This window comes from Scyliorhinus torazame, chromosome 17, assembly GCF_047496885.1.
Source record: "Scyliorhinus torazame isolate Kashiwa2021f chromosome 17, sScyTor2.1, whole genome shotgun sequence".
In the NCBI taxonomy this organism is placed as follows: domain Eukaryota; kingdom Metazoa; phylum Chordata; class Chondrichthyes; order Carcharhiniformes; family Scyliorhinidae; genus Scyliorhinus; species Scyliorhinus torazame.
This window is the reverse complement of record NC_092723.1, coordinates 139,250,547-139,272,733: the sequence shown is the minus strand read 5'-3', so window position 1 is coordinate 139,272,733 and position 22,187 is coordinate 139,250,547. Positions and strand designations below refer to the sequence as shown.

The 22,187-nt window shown below is 59.7% G+C and overlaps 1 protein-coding gene across 1 annotated transcript in view; it reads left to right on the top strand.

Annotated features, from left to right (window-relative positions):
• Positions 1–22,187, top strand: part of LOC140394185 (uncharacterized) — a gene marked incomplete at its 5' end in the record, with an annotated part of 97,144 nt that overhangs the window by 41,243 nt on the left and 33,714 nt on the right. The gene's annotated exons all lie outside the window — the stretch shown is intronic.

Sequence of the window (22,187 nt, the reverse complement as noted above, 5' to 3'; positions counted from 1 at the left end):
TGTGAGTGCGGGTTGTTACTCGCTGTGTGAGTGCGGGTTGTTACTCGCTGTGTGAGTGCGGGTTGTTACTCGCTGTGTGAGTGCGGGTTGTTACACGCTGTGTGAGTGCGGGTTGTTACACGCTGTGTGAGTGCGGGTTGTTACACGCTGTGTGAGTGCGGGTTGTTACTCGCTGTGTGAGTGCGGGCTGTTACACGCTGTGTGAGTGCGGGTTGTTACACGCTGTGTGAGTGCGGGTTGTTACACGCTGTGTGAGTGCGGGTTGTTACACGCTGTGTGAGTGCGGGTTGTTACACGCTGTGTGAGTGCGGGTTGTTACACGCTGTGTGAGTGCGGGTTGTTACTCGCTGTGTGAGTGCGGGTTGTTACTCGCTGTGTGAGTGCGGGTTGTTACTCGCTGTGTGAGTGCGGGTTGTTACACGCTGTGTGAGTGCGGGTTGTTACACGCTGTGTGAGTGCGGGTTGTTACACGCTGTGTGAGTGCGGGTTGTTACACGCTGTGTGAGTGCGGGCTGTTGCACGCTGTGTGAGTGCGGGTTGTTACACGCTGTGTGAGTGCGGGCTGTTGCACGCTGTGTGAGTGCGGGTTGTTACTCGCTGTGTGAGTGCGGGGTTGTTACACGCTGTGTGAGTGCGGGTTGTTACTCGCTGTGTGAGTGCGGGCTGTTGCACGCTGTGTGAGTGCGGGTTGTTACACTCTGTGTGAGTGCGGGTTGTTACACGCTGTGTGAGTGCGGGTTGTTACACGCTGTGTGAGTGCGGGTTGTTACACGCTGTGTGAGTGCGGGTTGTTACACGCTGTGTGAGTGCGGGTTGTTACACGCTGTGTGAGTGCGGGCTGTTACACGCTGTGTGAGTGCGGGTTGTTACACGCTGTGTGAGTGCGGGTTGTTACACTCTGTGTGAGTGCGGGTTGTTACACGCTGTGTGAGTGCGGGTTGTTGCACGCTGTGTGAGTGCGGGCTGTTGCACGCTGTGTGAGTGCGGGTTGTTACACGCTGTGTGAGTGCGGGTTGTTACACGCTGTGTGAGTGCGGGCTGTTACACGCTGTGTGAGTGCGGGTTGTTACTCGCTGTGTGAGTGCGGGTTGTTACACGCTGTGTGAGTGCGGGCTGTTGCACGCTGTGTGAGTGCGGGTTGTTACACGCTGTGTGAGTGCGGGTTGTTACTCGCTGTGTGAGTGCGGGTTGTTACTCGCTGTGTGAGTGCGGGTTGTTACACGCTGTGTGAGTGCGGGTTGTTACTCGCTGTGTGAGTGCGGGTTGTTACTCGCTGTGTGAGTGCGGGTTGTTACACGCTGTGTGAGTGCGGGTTGTTACTCGCTGTGTGAGTGCGGGTTGTTACTCGCTGTGTGAGTGCGGGTTGTTACACGCTGTGTGAGTGCGGGCTGTTACACGCTGTGTGAGTGCGGGTTGTTACACGCTGTGTGAGTGCGGGTTGTTACTCGCTGTGTGAGTGCGGGTTGTTACACGCTGTGTGAGTGCGGGCTGTTACACGCTGTGTGAGTGCGGGTTGTTACTCGCTGTGTGAGTGCGGGTTGTTACTCGCTGTGTGAGTGCGGGTTGTTACACGCTGTGTGAGTGCGGCGTTGTTACACGCTGTGTGAGTGCGGGCTGTTACACGCTGTGTGAGTGCGGGTTGTTACACGCTGTGTGAGTGCGGGTTGTTACTCGCTGTGTGAGTGCGGGTTGTTACTCGCTGTGTGAGTGCGGGTTGTTACACGCTGTGTGAGTGCGGGCTGTTACACGCTGTGTGAGTGCGGGTTGTTACACGCTGTGTGAGTGCGGGTTGTTACTCGCTGTGTGAGTGCGGGTTGTTACTCGCTGTGTGAGTGCAGGTTGTTACACGCTGTGTGAGTGCGGGTTGTTACACGCTGTGTGAGTGCGGGTTGTTACTCGCTGTGTGAGTGCGGGCTGTTACACGCTGTGTGAGTGCGGGCTGTTACACACTGTGTGAGTGCGGGTTGTTACATGCTGTGTGAGTGCGGGTTGTTACTCGCTGTGTGAGTGCGGGTTGTTACTCGCTGTGTGAGTGCGGGTTGTTACTCGCTGTGTGAGTGCGGGTTGTTACTCGCTGTGTGAGTGCGGGTTGTTACACGCTGTGTGAGTGCGGGTTGTTACACGCTGTGTGAGTGCGGGTTGTTACACGCTGTGTGAGTGCGGGCTGTTACACGCTGTGTGAGTGCGGGTTGTTACTCGCTGTGTGAGTGCGGGTTGTTACTCGCTGTGTGAGTGCGGGTTGTTACACGCTGTGTGAGTGCGGGCTGTTACACGCTGTGTGAGTGCGGGTTGTTACTCGCTGTGTGAGTGCGGGCTGTTACTCGCTGTGTGAGTGCGGGTTGTTGCACGCTGTGTGAGTGCGGGTTGTTACACGCTGTGTGAGTGCGGGTTGTTACACGCTGTGTGAGTGCGGGCTGTTACACGCTGTGTGAGTGCGGGGTTGTTACACGCTGTGTGAGTGCGGGTTGTTACACGCTGTGTGAGTGCGGGTTGTTACACGCTGTGTGAGTGCGGGCTGTTGCTCGCTGTGTGAGTGCGGGGTTGTTACACGCTGTGTGAGTGCGGGCTGTTACACGCTGTGTGAGTGCGGGTTGTTACTCGCTGTGTGAGTGCGGGCTGTTGCTCGCTGTGTGAGTGCGGGCTGTTGCACGCTGTGTGAGTGCGGGTTGTTACACGCTGTGTGAGTGCGGGTTGTTACACGCTGTGTGAGTGCGGGTTGTTACACGCTGTGTGAGTGCGGGTTGTTGCACGCTGTGTGAGTGCGGGCTGTTACTCGCTGTGTGAGTGCGGGTTGTTACACGCTGTGTGAGTGCGGGTTGTTACACGCTGTGTGAGTGCGGGTTGTTACTCGCTGTGTGAGTGCGGGTTGTTACACGCTGTGTGAGTGCGGGTTGTTACACGCTGTGTGAGTGCGGGTTGTTACACGCTGTGTGAGTGCGGGTTGTTACACGCTGTGTGAGTGCGGGTTGTTGCACGCTGTGTGAGTGCGGGTTGTTACACGCTGTGTGAGTGCGGGTTGTTACACGCTGTGTGAGTGCGGGCTGTTACACGCTGTGTGAGTGCGGGTTGTTACTCGCTGTGTGAGTGCGGGCTGTTACACGCTGTGTGAGTGCGGGCTGTTACACGCTGTGTGAGTGCGGGTTGTTACACGCTGTGTGAGTGCGGGTTGTTGCACGCTGTGTGAGTGCGGGCTGTTGCACGCTGTGTGAGTGCGGGTTGTTACACGCTGTGTGAGTGCGGGTTGTTACACGCTGTGTGAGTGCGGCTTGTTACACGCTGTGTGAGTGCGGGCTGTTACACGCTGTGTGAGTGCGGGTTGTTACTCGCTGTGTGAGTGCGGGTTGTTACACGCTGTGTGAGTGCGGGTTGTTACTCGCTGTGTGAGTGCGGGTTGTTACACGCTGTGTGAGTGCGGGTTGTTACACGCTGTGTGAGTGCGGGTTGTTACACGCTGTGTGAGTGCGGGCTGTTACACGCTGTGTGAGTGCGGGTTGTTACTCGCTGTGTGAGTGCGGGTTGTTACACGCTGTGTGAGTGCGGGTTGTTGCACGCCGTGTGAGTGCGGGATGTTACACGCTGTGTGAGTGCGGGTTGTTACACGCTGTGTGAGTGCGGGTTGTTGCACGCTGTGTGAGTGCGGGTTGTTACACGCTGTGTGAGTGCGGGTTGTTACACGCTGTGTGAGTGCGGGTTGTTACACGCCGTGTGAGTGCGGGTTGTTACACGCCGTGTGAGTGCGGGATGTTACACGCTGTGTGAGTGCGGGTTGTTACACGCTGTGTGAGTGCGGGTTGTTACACGCTGTGTGAGTGCGGGTTGTTGCACGCTGTGTGAGTGCGGGTTGTTGCACGCTGTGTGAGTGCGGGTTGTTTCTCGCTGTGTGAGTGCGGGTTGTTGCACGCTGTGCGAGTGCGGGCTGTTGCACGCTGTGTGAGTGCGGGCTGTTGCTCGCTGTGTGAGTGCGGGTTGTTACACGCTGTGTGAGTGCGGGTTGTTGCACGCTGTGTGAGTGCGGGCTGTTACACGCTGTGTGAGTGCGGGTTGTTGCGCGCTGTGTGAGTGCGGGTTGTTGCACGCTGTGTGAGTGCGGGCTGTTGCACGCTGTGTGAGTGCGGGTTGTTACTCGCTGTGTGAGTGCGGGTTGTTGCACGCTGTGTGAGTGCGGGATGTTACTCGCTGTGTGAGTGCGGGCTGTTGCACGCTGTGTGAGTGCGGGTTGTTACTCGCTGTGTGAGTGCGGGCTGTTGCACGCTGTGTGAGTGCGGGTTGTTGCACGCTGTGTGAGTGCGGGATGTTACTCGCTGTGTGAGTGCGGGTTGTTGCACGCTGTGTGAGTGCGGGCTGTTGCACGCTGTGTGAGTGCGGGCTGTTACACGCTGTGTGAGTGCGGGTTGTTGCGCGCTGTGTGAGTGCGGGCTGTTACACGCTGTGTGAGTGCGGGTTGTTACACGCTGTGTGAGTGCGGGCTGTTGCTCGCTGTGTGAGTGCGGGTTGTTACTCGCTGTGTGAGTGCGGGCTGTTACACGCTGTGTGAGTGCGGGGTTGTTACACGCTGTGTGAGTGCGGGTTGTTACACGCTGTGTGAGTGCGGGCTGTTACACGCTGTGTGAGTGCGGGGTTGTTGCACGCTGTGTGAGTGCGGGCTGTTACTCGCTGTGTGAGTGCGGGCTGTTACACGCTGTGTGAGTGCGGGCTGTTGCACACTGTGTGAGTGCGGGCTGTTGCACGCTGTGTGAGTGCGGGCTGTTGCACGCTGTGTGAGTGCGGGATTGTTACACGCTGTGTGAGTGCGGGTTGTTGCTCGCTGTGTGAGTGCGGGTTGTTGCACGCTGTGTGAGTGCGGGTTGTTACACGCTGTGTGAGTGCGGGTTGTTACTCGCTGTGTGAGTGCGGGTTGTTACACGCCGTGTGAGTGCGGGCTGTTACACGCCGTGTGAGTGCGGGCTGTTACACGCTGTGTGAGTGCGGGATTGTTACACGCTGTGTGAGTGCGGGATTGTTACACGCTGTGTGAGTGCGGGCTGTTACACGCTGTGTGAGTGCGGGCTGTTGCGCGCTGTGTGAGTGCGGGCTGTTGCACGCTGTGTGAGTGCGGGTTGTTACACGCTGTGTGAGTGCGGGCTGTTACACGCTGTGTGAGTGCGGGTTGTTACACGCTGTGTGAGTGCGGGCTGTTACACGCTGTGTGAGTGCGGGCTGTTACACGCTGTGTGAGTGCGGGCTGTTGCTCGCTGTGTGAGTGCGGGCTGTTACACGCTGTGTGAGTGCGGGCTGTTACGCGCTGTGTGAGTGCGGGCTGTTACGCGCTGTGTGAGTGCGGGCTGTTACGCGCTGTGTGAGTGCGGGTTGTTACACGCTGTGTGAGTGCGGGTTGTTACACGCTGTGTGAGTGCGGGCTGTTACACGCTGTGTGAGTGCGGGTTGTTACACGCTGTGTGAGTGCGGGTTGTTGCTCGCTGTGTGAGTGCGGGCTGTTGCACGCTGTGTGAGTGCGGGTTGTTACTCGCTGTGTGAGTGCGGGCTGTTGCACGCTGTGTGAGTGCGGGTTGTTACTCGCTGTGTGAGTGCGGGTTGTTACACGCTGTGTGAGTGCGGGTTGTTGCACGCTGTGTGAGTGCGGGTTGTTACTCGCTGTGTGAGTGCGGGTTGTTACACGCTGTGTGAGTGCGGGTTGTTACACGCTGTGTGAGTGCGGGTTGTTACACGCTGTGTGAGTGCGGGTTGTTGCACGCTGTGTGAGTGCGGGTTGTTACACGCTGTGTGAGTGCGGGCTGTTACACGCTGTGTGAGTGCGGGTTGTTACTCGCTGTGTGAGTGCGGGCTGTTACACGCTGTGTGAGTGCGGGTTGTTACTCGCTGTGTGAGTGCGGGCTGTTACACGCTGTGTGAGTGCGGGTTGTTACTCGCTGTGTGAGTGCGGGCTGTTACACGCTGTGTGAGTGCGGGTTGTTACACGCTGTGTGAGTGCGGGCTGTTACACGCTGTGTGAGTGCGGGTTGTTACTCGCTGTGTGAGTGCGGGTTGTTACTCGCTGTGTGAGTGCGGGTTGTTACTCGCTGTGTGAGTGCGGGCTGTTGCACGCCGTGTGAGTGCGGGCTGTTGCACGCTGTGTGAGTGCGGGCTGTTGCACGCTGTGTGAGTGCGGGTTGTTGCTCGCTGTGTGAGTGCGGGCTGTTACACGCTGTGTGAGTGCGGGCTGTTGCACGCTGTGTGAGTGCGGGTTGTTACACGCTGTGTGAGTGCGGGCTGTTGCACGCTGTGTGAGTGCGGGCTGTTGCACGCTGTGTGAGTGCGGGCTGTTGCTCGCTGTGTGAGTGCGGGTTGTTGCACGCCGTGTGAGTGCGGGCTGTTGCGCGCTGTGTGAGTGCGGGTTGTTACTCGCTGTGTGAGTGCGGGGTTGTTGCACGCCGTGTGAGTGCGGGCTGTTGCTCGCTGTGTGAGTGCGGGCTGTTGCACGCTGTGTGAGTGCGGGTTGTTACTCGCTGTGTGAGTGCGGGTTGTTACTCGCTGTGTGAGTGCGGGCTGTTGCACGCTGTGTGAGTGCGGGTTGTTACTCGCTGTGTGAGTGCGGGCTGTTGCACGCTGTGTGAGTGCGGGTTGTTACTCGCTGTGTGAGTGCGGGGCTGTTACACGCTGTGTGAGTGCGGGGCTGTTACTCGCTGTGTGAGTGCGGGTTGTTACACGCTGTGTGAGTGCGGGCTGTTACACGCTGTGTGAGTGCGGGCTGTTGCACGCTGTGTGAGTGCGGGTTGTTGCACGCTGTGTGAGTGCGGGTTGTTGCACGCTGTGTGAGTGCGGGTTGTTGCACGCTGTGTGAGTGCGGGCTGTTACACGCTGTGTGAGTGCAGGCTGTTGCACGCTGTGTGAGTGCGGGTTGTTGCACGCTGTGTGAGTGCGGGCTGTTGCACGCTGTGTGAGTGCGGGCTGTTGCACGCTGTGTGAGTGCGGGCTGTTGCACGCTGTGTGAGTGCGGGCTGTTGCACGCTGTGTGAGTGCAGGTTGTTACACGCTGTGTGAGTGCGGGTTGTTACACGCTGTGTGAGTGCGGGCTGTTGCACGCTGTGTGAGTGCGGGCTGTTGCACGCTGTGTGAGTGCGGGCTGTTGCACGCTGTGTGAGTGCGGGTTGTTACACGCTGTGTGAGTGCGGGATGTTACACGCTGTGTGAGTGCGGGATGTTACACGCTGTGTGAGTGCGGGCTGTTGCACGCTGTGTGAGTGCGGGTTGTTGCACGCTGTGTGAGTCCGTGCTGTTGCACGCTGTGTGTGTGCGGGCTGTTACACGCTGTGTGAGTGCGGGCTGTTGCACGCTGTGTGAGTGCGGGCTGTTGCACGCTGTGTGAGTGCGGGCTGTTGCACGCTGTGTGAGTGCGGGCTGTTGCACGCTGTGTGAGTGCGGGCTGTTACACGCTGTGTGAGTGCGGGTTGTTACACGCTGTGTGAGTGCGGGCTGTTGCACGCTGTGTGAGTGCGGGCTGTTACACGCGGTGTGAGTGCGGGCTGTTGCACGCTGTGTGAGTGCGGGCTGTTGCACGCTGTGTGAGTGCGGGTTGTTACGCGCTGTGTGAGTGCGGGCTGTTGCGCGCTGTGTGAGTGCGGGCTGTTGATCGCTGTGTGAGTGCGGGCTGTTGCACGCCGTGTGAGTGCGGGCTGTTGCACGCCGTGTGAGTGCGGGCTGTTGCACGCCGTGTGAGTGCGGGCTGTTGCACGCCGTGTGAGTGCGGGCTGTTGCACGCCGTGTGAGTGCGGGCTGTTGCACGCCGTGTGAGTGCGGGCTGTTGCACGCCGTGTGAGTGCGGGCTGTTGCACGCCGTGTGAGTGCGGGCTGTTGCACGCCGTGTGAGTGCGGGCTGTTGCACGCCGTGTGAGTGCGGGCTGTTGCACGCCGTGTGAGTGCGGGTTGTTGCACGCCGTGTGAGTGCGGGCTGTTGCACGCCGTGTGAGTGCGGGCTGTTGCACGCCGTGTGAGTGCGGGCTGTTGCACGCCGTGTGAGTGCGGGCTGTTGCACGCCGTGTGAGTGCGGGCTGTTGCACGCCGTGTGAGTGCGGGCTGTTGCACGCCGTGTGAGTGCGGGCTGTTGCACGCCGTGTGAGTGCGGGCTGTTGCACGCCGTGTGAGTGCGGGCTGTTGCACGCCGTGTGAGTGCGGGCTGTTGCACGCCGTGTGAGTGCGGGCTGTTGCACGCCGTGTGAGTGCGGGCTGTTGCACGCAGTGTGAGTGCGGGCTGTTGCACGCCGTGTGAGTGCGGGCTGTTGCACGCCGTGTGAGTGCGGGCTGTTGCACGCCGTGTGAGTGCGGGCTGTTGCACGCCGTGTGAGTGCGGGCTGTTGCACGCCGTGTGAGTGCGGGCTGTTGCACGCCGTGTGAGTGCGGGCTGTTGCACGCCGTGTGAGTGCGGGCTGTTGCACGCCGTGTGAGTGCGGGCTGTTGCACGCCGTGTGAGTGCGGGCTGTTGCACGCCGTGTGAGTGCGGGCTGTTGCACGCCGTGGGCTGTTACACGCTGTGTGAGCGCGGGCTGTTGCACGCTGTGTGAGCGCGGGCTGTTGCACGCTGTGTGAGCGCGGGCTGTTGCACGCTGTGTGAGCGCGGGCTGTTGCACGCTGTGTGAGTGCGGGTTGTTACACGCTGTGTGAGTGCGGGTTGTTACACGCTGTGTGAGTGCGGGTTGTTGCACGCTGTGTGAGTCCGTGCTGTTGCACGCTGTGTGTGTGCGGGCTGTTACACGCTGTGTGAGTGCGGGCTGTTGCACGCTGTGTGAGTGCGGGCTGTTGCACGCTGTGTGAGTGCGGGCTGTTACACGCCGTGTGAGTGCGGGCTGTTGCACGCCGTGTGAGTGCGGGCTGTTGCACGCCGTGTGAGTGCGGGCTGTTGCACGCCGTGTGAGTGCGGGCTGTTGCACGCCGTGTGAGTGCGGGCTGTTGCACGCCGTGTGAGTGCGGGCTGTTGCACGCCGTGTGAGTGCGGGCTGTTGCACGCCGTGTGAGTGCGGGCTGTTGCACGCCGTGTGAGTGCGGGCTGTTGCACGCCGTGTGAGTGCGGGCTGTTGCACGCCGTGTGAGTGCGGGCTGTTGCACGCCGTGTGAGTGCGGGCTGTTGCACGCCGTGTGAGTGCGGGCTGTTGCACGCCGTGTGAGTGCGGGCTGTTGCACGCCGTGTGAGTGCGGGCTGTTGCACGCCGTGTGAGTGCGGGCTGTTGCACGCCGTGTGAGTGCGGGCTGTTGCACGCCGTGTGAGTGCGGGCTGTTGCACGCCGTGTGAGTGCGGGCTGTTGCACGCCGTGTGAGTGCGGGCTGTTGCACGCCGTGTGAGTGCGGGCTGTTGCACGCCGTGTGAGTGCGGGCTGTTGCACGCCGTGTGAGTGCGGGCTGTTGCACGCCGTGTGAGTGCGGGCTGTTGCACGCCGTGTGAGTGCGGGCTGTTGCACGCCGTGTGAGTGCGGGCTGTTGCACGCCGTGTGAGTGCGGGCTGTTGCACGCCGTGTGAGTGCGGGCTGTTGCACGCCGTGTGAGTGCGGGCTGTTGCACGCCGTGTGAGTGCGGGCTGTTGCACGCCGTGTGAGTGCGGGCTGTTGCACGCCGTGTGAGTGCGGGCTGTTGCACGCCGTGTGAGTGCGGGCTGTTGCACGCCGTGGGCTGTTACACGCTGTGTGAGCGCGGGCTGTTGCACGCTGTGTGAGTGCGGGCTGTTGCACGCTGTGTGAGTGTGGGCTGTTGCACGCTGTGTGAGCGCGGGCTGTTGCACGCTGTGTGAGTGCGGGTTGTTACACGCTGTGTGAGTGCGGGTTGTTACACGCTGTGTGAGTGCGGGTTGTTACACGCTGTGTGAGTGCGGGTTGTTACACGCTGTGTGAGTGCGGGTTGTTACACGCTGTGTGAGTGCGGGTTGTTACACGCTGTGTGAGTGCGGGTTGTTACACGCTGTGTGAGTGCGGGCTGTTACACGCTGTGTGAGTGCGGGTTGTTACACGCTGTGTGAGTGCGGGTTGTTACACGCTGTGTGAGTGCGGGTTGTTACACGCTGTGTGAGTGCGGGCTGTTACACGCTGTGTGAGTGCGGGTTGTTACACGCTGTGTGAGTGCGGGTTGTTACACGCTGTGTGAGTGCGGGTTGTTACACGCTGTGTGAGTGCGGGTTGTTACACGCTGTGTGAGTGCGGGCTGTTACACGCTGTGTGAGTGCGGAGTTGTTACACGCTGTGTGAGTGCGGGTTGTTGCACGCTGTGTGAGTGCGGGTTGTTGCTCGCTGTGTGAGTGCGGGCTGTTACACGCTGTGTGAGTGCGGGCTGTTACTCGCTGTGTGAGTGCGGGCTGTTACACGCTGTGTGAGTGCGGGCTGTTGCACGCTGTGTGAGTGCGGGTTGTTACTCGCTGTGTGAGTGCGGGGTTGTTACACGCTGTGTGAGTGCGGGTTGTTACTCGCTGTGTGAGTGCGGGCTGTTACACGCTGTGTGAGTGCGGGCTGTTACTCGCTGTGTGAGTGCGGGCTGTTACACGCTGTGTGAGTGCGGGCTGTTGCACGCTGTGTGAGTGCGGGTTGTTACTCGCTGTGTGAGTGCGGGTTGTTGCTCGCTGTGTGAGTGCGGGTTGTTGCACGCTGTGTGAGTGCGGGTTGTTGCTCGCTGTGTGAGTGCGGGTTGTTACTCGCTGTGTGAGTGCGGGCTGTTACACGCTGTGTGAGTGCGGGTTGTTACACGCTGTGTGAGTGCGGGCTGTTGCACGCTGTGTGAGTGCGGGGTTGTTACACGCTGTGTGAGTGCGGGCTGTTGCACGCTGTGTGAGTGCGGGTTGTTACACGCTGTGTGAGTGCGGGTTGTTACACGCTGTGTGAGTGCGGGTTGTTGCACGCTGTGTGAGTGCGGGTTGTTACACGCTGTGTGAGTGCGGGTTGTTACACGCTGTGTGAGTGCGGGCTGTTACACGCTGTGTGAGTGCAGGTTGTTACACGCTGTGTGAGTGCAGGTTGTTACACGCTGTGTGAGTGCGGGCTGTTACACGCTGTGTGAGTGCGGGCTGTTACACGCTGTGTGAGTGCGGGCTGTTACACGCTGTGTGAGTGCGGGCTGTTGCTCGCTGTGTGAGTGCGGGTTGTTACTCGCTGTGTGAGTGCGGGTTGTTACACGCTGTGTGAGTGCGGGCTGTTGCACGCTGTGTGAGTGCGGGTTGTTCCTCGCTGTGTGAGTGCGGGCTGTTACACGCTGTGTGAGTGCGGGCTGTTGCTCGCTGTGTGAGTGCGGGCTGTTACTCGCTGTGTGAGTGCGGGTTGTTACACGCTGTGTGAGTGCGGGTTGTTGCACACTGTGTGAGTGCGGGTTGTTACACGCTGTGTGAGTGCGGGTTGTTACACGCTGTGTGAGTGCGGGCTGTTACACGCTGTGTGAGTGCAGGTTGTTACACGCTGTGTGAGTGCAGGTTGTTACACGCTGTGTGAGTGCAGGTTGTTACACGCTGTGTGAGTGCGGGCTGTTACACGCTGTGTGAGTGCAGGTTGTTACACGCTGTGTGAGTGCAGGTTGTTACACGCTGTGTGAGTGCGGGCTGTTGCACGCTGTGTGAGTGCGGGCTGTTACACGCTGTGTGAGTGCAGGTTGTTACACGCTGTGTGAGTGCAGGTTGTTACACGCTGTGTGAGTGCAGGTTGTTACACGCTGTGTGAGTGCGGGTTGTTACACGCTGTGTGAGTGCAGGTTGTTACACGCTGTGTGAGTGCAGGTTGTTACACGCTGTGTGAGTGCAGGTTGTTACACGCTGTGTGAGTGCGGGCTGTTGCACGCTGTGTGAGTGCGGGTTGTTACACGCTGTGTGAGTGCAGGTTGTTACACGCTGTGTGAGTGCGGGTTGTTACACGCTGTCTGAGTGCGGGTTGTTACACGCTGTGTGAGTGCGGGTTGTTACACGCTGTGTGAGTGCAGGTTGTTACACGCTGTGTGAGTGCGGGTTGTTACTCGCTGTGTGAGTGCGGGTTGTTACACGCTGTGTGAGTGCGGGCTGTTATACGCTGTGTGAGTGCGGGTTGTTACACGCTGTGTGAGTGCGGGTTGTTACACGCTGTGTGAGTGCGGGTTGTTACACGCTGTGTGAGTGCGGGTTGTTACACGCTGTGTGAGTGCGGGCTGTTGCACGCTGTGTGAGTGCGGGCTGTTACACGCTGTGTGAGTGCGGGCTGTTGCACGCTGTGTGAGTGCGGGCTGTTACACGCCGTGTGAGTGCGGGTTGTTACACGCTGTGTGAGTGCGGGCTGTTGCTCGCTGTGTGAGTGCGGGCTGTTACACGCTGTGTGAGTGCGGGCTGTTGCACGCTGTGTGAGTGCGGGCTGTTACACGCTGTGTGAGTGCGGGTTGTTACTCGCTGTGTGAGTGCGGGTTGTTACACGCTGTGTGAGTGCGGGTTGTTACACGCTGTGTGAGTGCGGGCTGTTGCACGCTGTGTGAGTGCGGGCTGTTACACGCTGTGTGAGTGCGGGCTGTTACACGCTGTGTGAGTGCGGGTTGTTGCTCGCTGTGTGAGTGCGGGTTGTTACACGCTGTGTGAGTGCGGGTTGTTGCTCGCTGTGTGAGTGCGGGTTGTTACACGCTGTGTGAGTGCGGGTTGTTACTCGCTGTGTGAGTGCGGGCTGTTACACGCTGTGTGAGTGCGGGTTGTTGCTCGCTGTGTGAGTGCGGGTTGTTACACGCTGTGTGAGTGCGGGTTGTTACTCGCTGTGTGAGTGCGGGTTGTTACACGCTGTGTGAGTGCGGGTTGTTACACGCTGTGTGAGTGCGGGCTGTTACACGCTGTGTGAGTGCGGGTTGTTACACGCTGTGTGAGTGCGGGTTGTTACTCGCTGTGTGAGTGCGGGTTGTTACTCGCTGTGTGAGTGCGGGTTGTTGCACGCTGTGTGAGTGCGGGCTGTTACACGCTGTGTGAGTGCGGGTTGTTACACGCTGTGTGAGTGCGGGTTGTTACACGCTGTGTGAGTGCGGGTTGTTACACGCTGTGTGAGTGCGGGTTGTTACTCGCTGTGTGAGTGCGGGTTGTTACACGCTGTGTGAGTGCGGGTTGTTACTCGCTGTGTGAGTGCGGGTTGTTACTCGCTGTGTGAGTGCGGGTTGTTACTCGCTGTGTGAGTGCGGGTTGTTACTCGCTGTGTGAGTGCGGGTTGTTACTCGCTGTGTGAGTGCGGGTTGTTACTCGCTGTGTGAGTGCGGGTTGTTACTCGCTGTGTGAGTGCGGGTTGTTGCACGCTGTGTGAGTGCGGGTTGTTGCACGCTGTGTGAGTGCGGGTTGTTACTCGCTGTGTGAGTGCGGGTTGTTACACGCTGTGTGAGTGCGGGCTGTTACACGCTGTGTGAGTGCGGGTTGTTACTCGCTGTGTGAGTGCGGGTTGTTACTCGCTGTGTGAGTGCGGGTTGTTACTCGCTGTGTGAGTGCGGGTTGTTACACGCTGTGTGAGTGCGGGTTGTTACACGCTGTGTGAGTGCGGGATGTTACTCGCTGTGTGAGTGCGGGCTGTTACTCGCTGTGTGAGTGCGGGTTGTTGCACGCTGTGTGAGTGCGGGTTGTTACTCGCTGTGTGAGTGCGGGTTGTTACTCGCTGTGTGAGTGCGGGCTGTTACTCGCTGTGTGAGTGCGGGTTGTTACTCGCTGTGTGAGTGCGGGCTGTTACACGCTGTGTGAGTGCGGGCTGTTACACGCTGTGTGAGTGCGGGTTGTTACACGCTGTGTGAGTGCGGGCTGTTACACGCTGTGTGAGTGCGGGTTGTTACTCGCTGTGTGAGTGCGGGTTGTTACACGCTGTGTGAGTGCGGGTTGTTACTCGCTGTGTGAGTGCGGGTTGTTACTCGCTGTGTGAGTGCGGGTTGTTACACGCTGTGTGAGTGCGGGCTGTTACTCGCTGTGTGAGTGCGGGTTGTTACTCGCTGTGTGAGTGCGGGTTGTTACTCGCTGTGTGAGTGCGGGTTGTTACACGCTGTGTGAGTGCGGGTTGTTACACGCTGTGTGAGTGCGGGTTGTTACACGCTGTGTGAGTGCGGGTTGTTACACGCTGTGTGAGTGCGGGCTGTTGCACGCTGTGTGAGTGCGGGTTGTTACACGCTGTGTGAGTGCGGGTTGTTACACGCTGTGTGAGTGCGGGTTGTTACACGCTGTGTGAGTGCGGGTTGTTACACGCTGTGTGAGTGCGGGTTGTTACACGCTGTGTGAGTGCGGGCTGTTGCACGCTGTGTGAGTGCGGGTTGTTACTCGCTGTGTGAGTGCGGGTTGTTACACGCTGTGTGAGTGCGGGCTGTTACACGCTGTGTGAGTGCGGGTTGTTACACGCTGTGTGAGTGCGGGTTGTTACACGCTGTGTGAGTGCGGGCTGTTACACGCTGTGTGAGTGCGGGCTGTTGCACGCTGTGTGAGTGCGGGTTGTTACACGCTGTGTGAGTGCGGGTTGTTACTCGCTGTGTGAGTGCGGGTTGTTACACGCTGTGTGAGTGCGGGTTGTTACACGCTGTGTGAGTGCGGGGTTGTTACTCGCTGTGTGAGTGCGGGTTGTTACTCGCTGTGTGAGTGCGGGTTGTTACACGCTGTGTGAGTGCGGGTTGTTGCACGCTGTGTGAGTGCGGGGTTGTTACTCGCTGTGTGAGTGCGGGTTGTTACTCGCTGTGTGAGTGCGGGTTGTTACACGCTGTGTGAGTGCGGGTTGTTACACGCTGTGTGAGTGCGGGCTGTTACACGCTGTGTGAGTGCGGGCTGTTGCACGCTGTGTGAGTGCGGGTTGTTACACGCTGTGTCAGTGCGGGTTGTTGCACGCTGTGTGAGTGCGGGGTTGTTGCACGCTGTGTGAGTGCGGGGTTGTTACTCGCTGTGTGAGTGCGGGCTGTTACTCGCTGTGTGAGTGCGGGTTGTTTCTCGCTGTGTGAGTGCGGGTTGTTACTCGCTGTGTGAGTGCGGGCTGTTACACGCTGTGTGAGTGCGGGTTGTTGCACGCTGTGTGAGTGCGGGTTGTTACTCGCTGTGTGAGTGCGGGCTGTTACTCGCTGTGTGAGTGCGGGTTGTTTCTCGCTGTGTGAGTGCGGGTTGTTACACGCTGTGTGAGTGCGGGTTGTTACACGCTGTGTGAGTGCGGGCTGTTACACGCTGTGTGAGTGCGGGTTGTTACACGCTGTGTGAGTGCGGGTTGTTACACGCTGTGTGAGTGCGGGCTGTTACACGCTGTGTGAGTGCGGGTTGTTACACGCTGTGTGAGTGCGGGCTGTTACACGCTGTGTGAGTGCGGGCTGTTACACGCTGTGTGAGTGCGGGTTGTTACACGCTGTGTGAGTGCGGGTTGTTACTCGCTGTGTGAGTGCGGGCTGTTACTCGCTGTGTGAGTGCGGGTTGTTACACGCTGTGTGAGTGCGGGTTGTTACACGCTGTGTGAGTGCGGGTTGTTACACGCTGTGTGAGTGCGGGTTGTTACACGCTGTGTGAGTGCGGGCTGTTACACGCTGTGTGAGTGCGGGTTGTTACACGCTGTGTGAGTGCGGGTTGTTACACGCTGTGTGAGTGCGGGCTGTTACACGCTGTGTGAGTGCGGGTTGTTACACGCTGTGTGAGTGCGGGCTGTTACACTCTGTGTGAGTGCGGGTTGTTACTCGCTGTGTGAGTGCGGGTTGTTACTCGCTGTGTGAGTGCGGGTTGTTACACGCTGTGTGAGTGCGGGTTGTTACTCGCTGTGTGAGTGCGGGTTGTTACACGCTGTGTGAGTGCGGGCTGTTACACGCTGTGTGAGTGCGGGTTGTTACACGCTGTGTGAGTGCGGGCTGTTGCACGCTGTGTGAGTGCGGGGTGTTGCACGCTGTGTGAGTGCGGGCTGTTGCACGCTGTGTGAGTGCGGGTTGTTACACGCTGTGTGAGTGCGGGTTGTTACACGCTGTGTGAGTGCGGGGCTGTTACTCGCTGTGTGAGTGCGGGCTGTTACACGCTGTGTGAGTGCGGGTTGTTACTCGCTGTGTGAGTGCGGGTTGTTACTCGCTGTGTGAGTGCGGGTTGTTACTCGCTGTGTGAGTGCGGGCTGTTACACGCTGTGTGAGTGCGGGCTGTTACACGCTGTGTGAGTGCGGGTTGTTACACGCTGTGTGAGTGCGGGTTGTTACACGCTGTGTGAGTGCGGGTTGTTACACGCTGTGTGAGTGCGGGTTGTTACACGCTGTGTGAGTGCGGGTTGTTACTCGCTGTGTGAGTGCGGGTTGTTACACGCTGTGTGAGTGCGGGTTGTTACACGCCGTGTGAGTGCGGGTTGTTACACGCTGTGTGAGTGCGGGCTGTTACACGCTGTGTGAGTGCGGGCTGTTGCTCGCTGTGTGAGTGCGGGTTGTTGCACGCTGTGTGAGTGCGGGTTGTTGCTCGCTGTGTGAGTGCGGGCTGTTGCACGCTGTGTGAGTGCGGGTTGTTACACGCCGTGTGAGTGCGGGTTGTTACACGCTGTGTGAGTGCGGGCTGTTACTCGCTGTGTGAGTGCGGGTTGTTACACGCTGTGTGAGTGCGGGCTGTTGCACGCTTTGTGAGTGCGGGTTGTTACACGCTGTGTGAGTGCGGGGTTGTTACACGCTGTGTGAGTGCGGGCTGTTACACGCTGTGTGAGTGCGGGCTGTTACACGCTGTGTGAGTGCGGGCTGTTGCACGCCGTGTGAGTGCGGGTTGTTGCACGCTGTGTGAGTGCGGGCTGTTGCACGCTGTGTGAGTGCGGGTTGTTACACGCTGTGTGAGTGCGGGTTTGTTGCACGCTGTGTGAGTGCGGGCTGTTACACGCTGTGTGAGTGCGGGCTGTTACACGCTGTGTGAGTGCGGGGCTGTTGCACGCTGTGTGAGTGCGGGCTGTTACACGCTGTGTGAGTGCGGGTTGTTACACGCTGTGTGAGTGCGGGCTGTTACTCGCTGTGTGAGTGCGGGCTGTTACACGCTGTGTGAGTGCGGGGTTGTTACACGCTGTGTGAGTGCGGGCTGTTGCACGCCGTGTGAGTGCGGGTTGTTACACGCTGTGTGAGTGCGGGCTGTTACACGCTGTGTGAGTGCGGGCTGTTGCACGCTGTGTGAGTGCGGGATGTTGCTCGCTGTGTGAGTGCGGGTTGTTACACGCTGTGTGAGTGCGGGTTGTTACACGCTGTGTGAGTGCGGGTTGTTACTCGCTGTGTGAGTGCGGGTTGTTACACGCTGTGTGAGTGCGGGCTGTTGCACGCTGTGTGAGTGCGGGTTGTTACTCGCTGTGTGAGTGCGGGTTGTTACACGCTGTGTGAGTGCGGGCTGTTGCACGCTGTGTGAGTGCGGGCTGTTGCACGCTGTGTGAGTGCGGGATGTTGCTCGCTGTGTGAGTGCGGGTTGTTACACGCTGTGTGAGTGCGGGTTGTTACACGCTGTGTGAGTGCGGGCTGTTACACGCTGTGTGAGTGCGGGTTGTTACACGCTGTGTGAGTGCGGGTTGTTACACGCTGTGTGAGTGCGGGCTGTTGCACGCTGTGTGAGTGCGGGCTGTTGCACGCTGTGTGAGTGCGGGTTGTTGCACGCTGTGTGAGTGCGGGTTGTTGCACGCTGTGTGAGTGCGGGTTGTTGCACGCTGTGTGAGTGCGGGTTGTTACACGCTGTGTGAGTGCGGGTTGTTACTCGCTGTGTGAGTGCGGGCTGTTACACGCTGTGTGAGTGCGGGTTGTTACACGCTGTGTGAGTGCGGGTTGTTACTCGCTGTGTGAGTGCGGGTTGTTACTCGCTGTGTGAGTGCGGGTTGTTACACGCTGTGTGAGTGCGGGTTGTTACTCGCTGTGTGAGTGCGGGTTGTTGCTCGCTGTGTGAGTGCGGGTTGTTACACGCTGTGTGAGTGCGGGTTGTTACTCGCTGTGTGAGTGCGGGTTGTTACTCGCTGTGTGAGTGCGGGTTGTTACACGCTGTGTGAGTGCGGGTTGTTACTCGCTGTGTGAGTGCGGGTTGTTGCTCGCTGTGTGAGTGCGGGTTGTTACACGCTGTGTGAGTGCGGGTTGTTACTCGCTGTGTGAGTGCGGGTTGTTGCTCGCTGTGTGAGTGCGGGTTGTTACACGCTGTGTGAGTGCGGGTTGTTACTCGCTGTGTGAGTGCGGGTTGTTACTCGCTGTGTGAGTGCGGGTTGTTACACGCTGTGTGAGTGCGGGTTGTTACTCGCTGTGTGAGTGCGGGTTGTTGCTCGCTGTGTGAGTGCGGGTTGTTACTCGCTGTGTGAGTGCGGGCTGTTACACGCTGTGTGAGTGCGGGTTGTTACACGCTGTGTGAGTGCGGGTTGTTACTCGCTGTGTGAGTGCGGGTTGTTGCTCGCTGTGTGAGTGCGGGTTGTTACTCGCTGTGTGAGTGCGGGCTGTTACACGCTGTGTGAGTGCGGGTTGTTACTCGCTGTGTGAGTGCGGGTTGTTGCACGCTGTGTGAGTGCGGGTTGTTACTCGCTGTGTGTGTGCGGGTTGTTACACGCTGTGTGAGTGCGGGCTGTTGCACGCTGTGTGAGTGCGGGTTGTTGCACGCTGTGTGAGTGCGGGTTGTTACTCGCTGTGTGAGTGCGGGGCTGTTGCACGCTGTGTGAGTGCGGGTTGTTACACGCTGTGTGAGTGCGGGCTGTTGCACGCTGTGTGAGTGCGGGCTGTTGCACGCTGTGTGAGTGCGGGGTTGTTACACGCTGTGTGAGTGCGGGTTGTTACACGCTGTGTGAGTGCGGGCTGTTACACGCTGTGTGAGTGCGGGTTGTTACACGCTGTGTGAGTGCGGGTTGTTACACGCTGTGTGAGTGCGGGCTGTTACACGCTGTGTGAGTGCGGGTTGTTACACGCTGTGTGAGTGCGGGTTGTTACACGCTGTGTGAGTGCGGGTTGTTACACGCTGTGTGAGTGCGGGCTGTTACACGCTGTGTGAGTGCGGGTTGTTACACGCTGTGTGAGTGCGGGTTGTTACACGCTGTGTGAGTGCGGGTTTGTTGCACGCCGTGTGAGTGCGGGCTGTTACACGCTGTGTGAGTGCGGGTTGTTACACGCTGTGTGAGTGCGGGCTGTTACACGCTGTGTGAGTGCGGGCTGTTACACGCTGTGTGAGTGCGGGTTGTTACACGCTGTGTGAGTGCGGGTTGTTCCATGCCGTGGGCTGTTGCACGCCGTGTGAGTGCGGGCTGTTGCACGCTGTGTGAGTGCGGGCTGTTCCATGCCGTGGGCTGTTGCACGCTGTGTGAGTGCGGGCTGTTGCACGCTGTGTGAGTGCGGGCTGTTCCATGCCGTGGGCTGTTGCACGCTGTGTGAGTGCGGGTTGTTACACGCTGTGTGAGTGCGGGTTGTTACACGCTGTGTGAGTGCGGGGCTGTTACACGCTGTGTGAGTGTGGGGTTGTTACACGCCGTGTGAGTGCGGGCTGTTGCACGCTGTGTGAGTGCGGGCTGTTGCACGCTGTGTGAGTGCGGGCTGTTGCACGCTGTGTGAGTGCGGGCTGTTGCACGCTGTGTGAGTGCGGGCTGTTGCACGCTGTGTGAGTGCGGGCTGTTGCACGCTGTGTGAGTGCGGGTTGTTACACGCTGTGTGAGTGCGGGGCTGTTACACGCTGTGTGAGTGCGGGCTGTTGCACGCTGTGTGAGTGCGGGCTGTTGCACGCTGTGTGAGTGCGGGCTGTTGCACGCTGTGTGAGTGCGGGCTGTTGCACGCTGTGTGAGTGCGGGCTGTTGCACGCTGTGTGAGTGCGGGCTGTTGCACGCTGTGTGAGTGCGGGCTGTTGCACGCTGTGTGAGTGCGGGCTGTTGCACGCTGTGTGAGTGCGGGCTGTTGCACGCTGTGTGAGTGCGGGCTGTTGCACGCTGTGTGAGTGCGGGCTGTTGCACGCTGTGTGAGTGCGGGCTGTTGCACGCTGTGTGAGTGCGGGCTGTTGCACGCTGTGTGAGTGCGGGCTGTTGCACGCTGTGTGAGTGCGGGCTGTTGCACGCTGTGTGAGTGCGGGCTGTTGCACGCTGTGTGAGTGCGGGCTGTTGCACGCTGTGTGAGTGCGGGCTGTTGCACGCTGTGTGAGTGCGGGCTGTTGCACGCTGTGTGAGTGCGGGCTGTTGCACGCTGTGTGAGTGCGGGCTGTTGCACGCTGTGTGAGTGCGGGCTGTTGCACGCTGTGTGAGTGCGGGCTGTTGCACGCTGTGTGAGCGCGGGCTGTTGCACGCTGTGTGAGTGCGGGTTGTTGCACGCTGTGTGAGTGTGGAATTGTTACACGCTGTGTGAGTGCGGGCTGTTGCACGCAGTGTGAGTGCGGGCTGTTGCACGCCGTGTGAGTGCGGGCTGTTGCACGCCGTGTGAGTGCGGGCTGTTGCACGCTGTGTGAGCGCGGGCTGTTGCACGCTGTGTGAGTGCGGGTTGTTGCACGCTGTGTGAGTGCGGGTTGTTGCACGCTGTGTGAGTGCGGGCTGTTCCATGCCGTGGGCTGTTGCACGCTGTGTGAGTGCGGGCTGTTGCACGCCGTGTGAGTGCGGGCTGTTGCACGCTGTGTGAGTGCGGGCTGTTCCATGCCGTGGGCTGTTGCACGCCGTGTGAGTGCGGGCTGTTGCACGCTGTGTGAGTGCGGGCTGTTCCATGCCGTGGGCTGTTGCACGCCGTGTGAGTGCGGGCTGTTGCACGCTGTGTGAGTGCGGGCTGTTGCACGCTGTGTGAGTGCGGGCTGTTGCACGCTGTGTGAGTGCGGGTTGTTACACGCTGTGTGAGTGCGGGCTGTTGCACGCTGTGTGAGTGCGGTCTGTTGCACGCTGTGTGAGTGCGGGCTGTTACACGCTGTGTGAGTGCGGGCTGTTGCACGCTGTGTGAGTGCGGGTTGTTACACGCTGTGTGAGTGTGGGCTGTTGCACGCTGTGTGAGTGCGGGTTGTTACACGCTGTGTGAGTGCGGGCTGTTGCACGCTGTGTGAGTGCGGGTTGTTACACGCTGTGTGAGTGCGGGCTGTTGCACGCTGTGTGAGTGCGGGCTGTTGCACGCTGTGTGAGTGCGGGTTGTTACACGCTGTGTGAGTGCGGTCTGTTGCACGCTGTGTGAGTGCGGGCTGTTGCACGCTGTGTGAGTGCGGGTTGTTACACGCTGTGTGAGTGCGGGTTGTTACACGCTGTGTGAGTGCGGGCTGTTGCACGCTGTGAGAGTGCGGGTTGTTACACGCTGTGTGAGTGCGGGCTGTTGCACGCTGTGTGAGTGCGGGCTGTTGCACGCTGTGTGAGTGCGGGCTGTTGCACGCTGTGTGAGTGCGGGCTGTTGCACGCTGTGTGAGTGCGGGTTGTTACACGCTGTGTGAGTGCGGGTTGTTACACGCTGTGTGAGTGCGGGCTGTTGCACGCTGTGTGAGTGCGGGGTTGTTACACGCTGTGTGAGTGCGGGGTTGTTACACGCTGTGTGAGTGCGGGCTGTTGCACGCTGTGTGAGTGCGGGCTGTTGCACGCTGTGTGAGTGCGGGCTGTTGCACGCTGTGTGAGTGCGGGCTGTTGCACGCTGTGTGAGTGCGGGCTGTTGCACGCTGTGTGAGTGCGGGCTGTTGCACGCTGTGTGAGTGCGGGCTGTTGCACGCTGTGTGAGTGCGGGCTGTTGCACGCTGTGTGAGTGCGGGCTGTTGCACGCTGTGTGAGTGCGGGCTGTTGCACGCTGTGTGAGTGCGGGCTGTTGCACGCTGTGTGAGTGCGGGCTGTTGCACGCTGTGTGAGTGCGGGCTGTTGCACGCTGTGTGAGTGCGGGCTGTTGCACGCTGTGTGAGTGCGGGCTGTTGCACGCTGTGTGAGTGCGGGCTGTTGCACGCTGTGTGAGTGCGGGCTGTTGCACGCTGTGTGAGTGCGGGCTGTTGCACGCTGTGTGAGTGCGGGCTGTTGCACGCTGTGTGAGTGCGGGCTGTTGCACGCTGTGTGAGTGCGGGCTGTTGCACGCCGTGTGAGTGCGGGCTGTTGCACGCTGTGTGAGTGCGGGCTGTTCCATGCCGTGGGCTGTTGCACGCCGTGTGAGTGCGGGCTGTTGCACGCTGTGTGAGTGCGGGTTGTTACACGCTGTGTGAGTGCGGGATGTTACACGCTGTGTGAGTGCGGGCTGTTGCACGCTGTTTGAGTGCGGGTTGTTACACGCTGTGTGAGTGCGGGTTGTTACACGCTGTGTGAGTGCGGGCTGTTGCACGCTGTGTGAGTGCGGGGTTGTTACACGCTGTGTGAGTGCGGGCTGTTGCACGCTGTGTGAGTGCGGGCTGTTGCACGCTG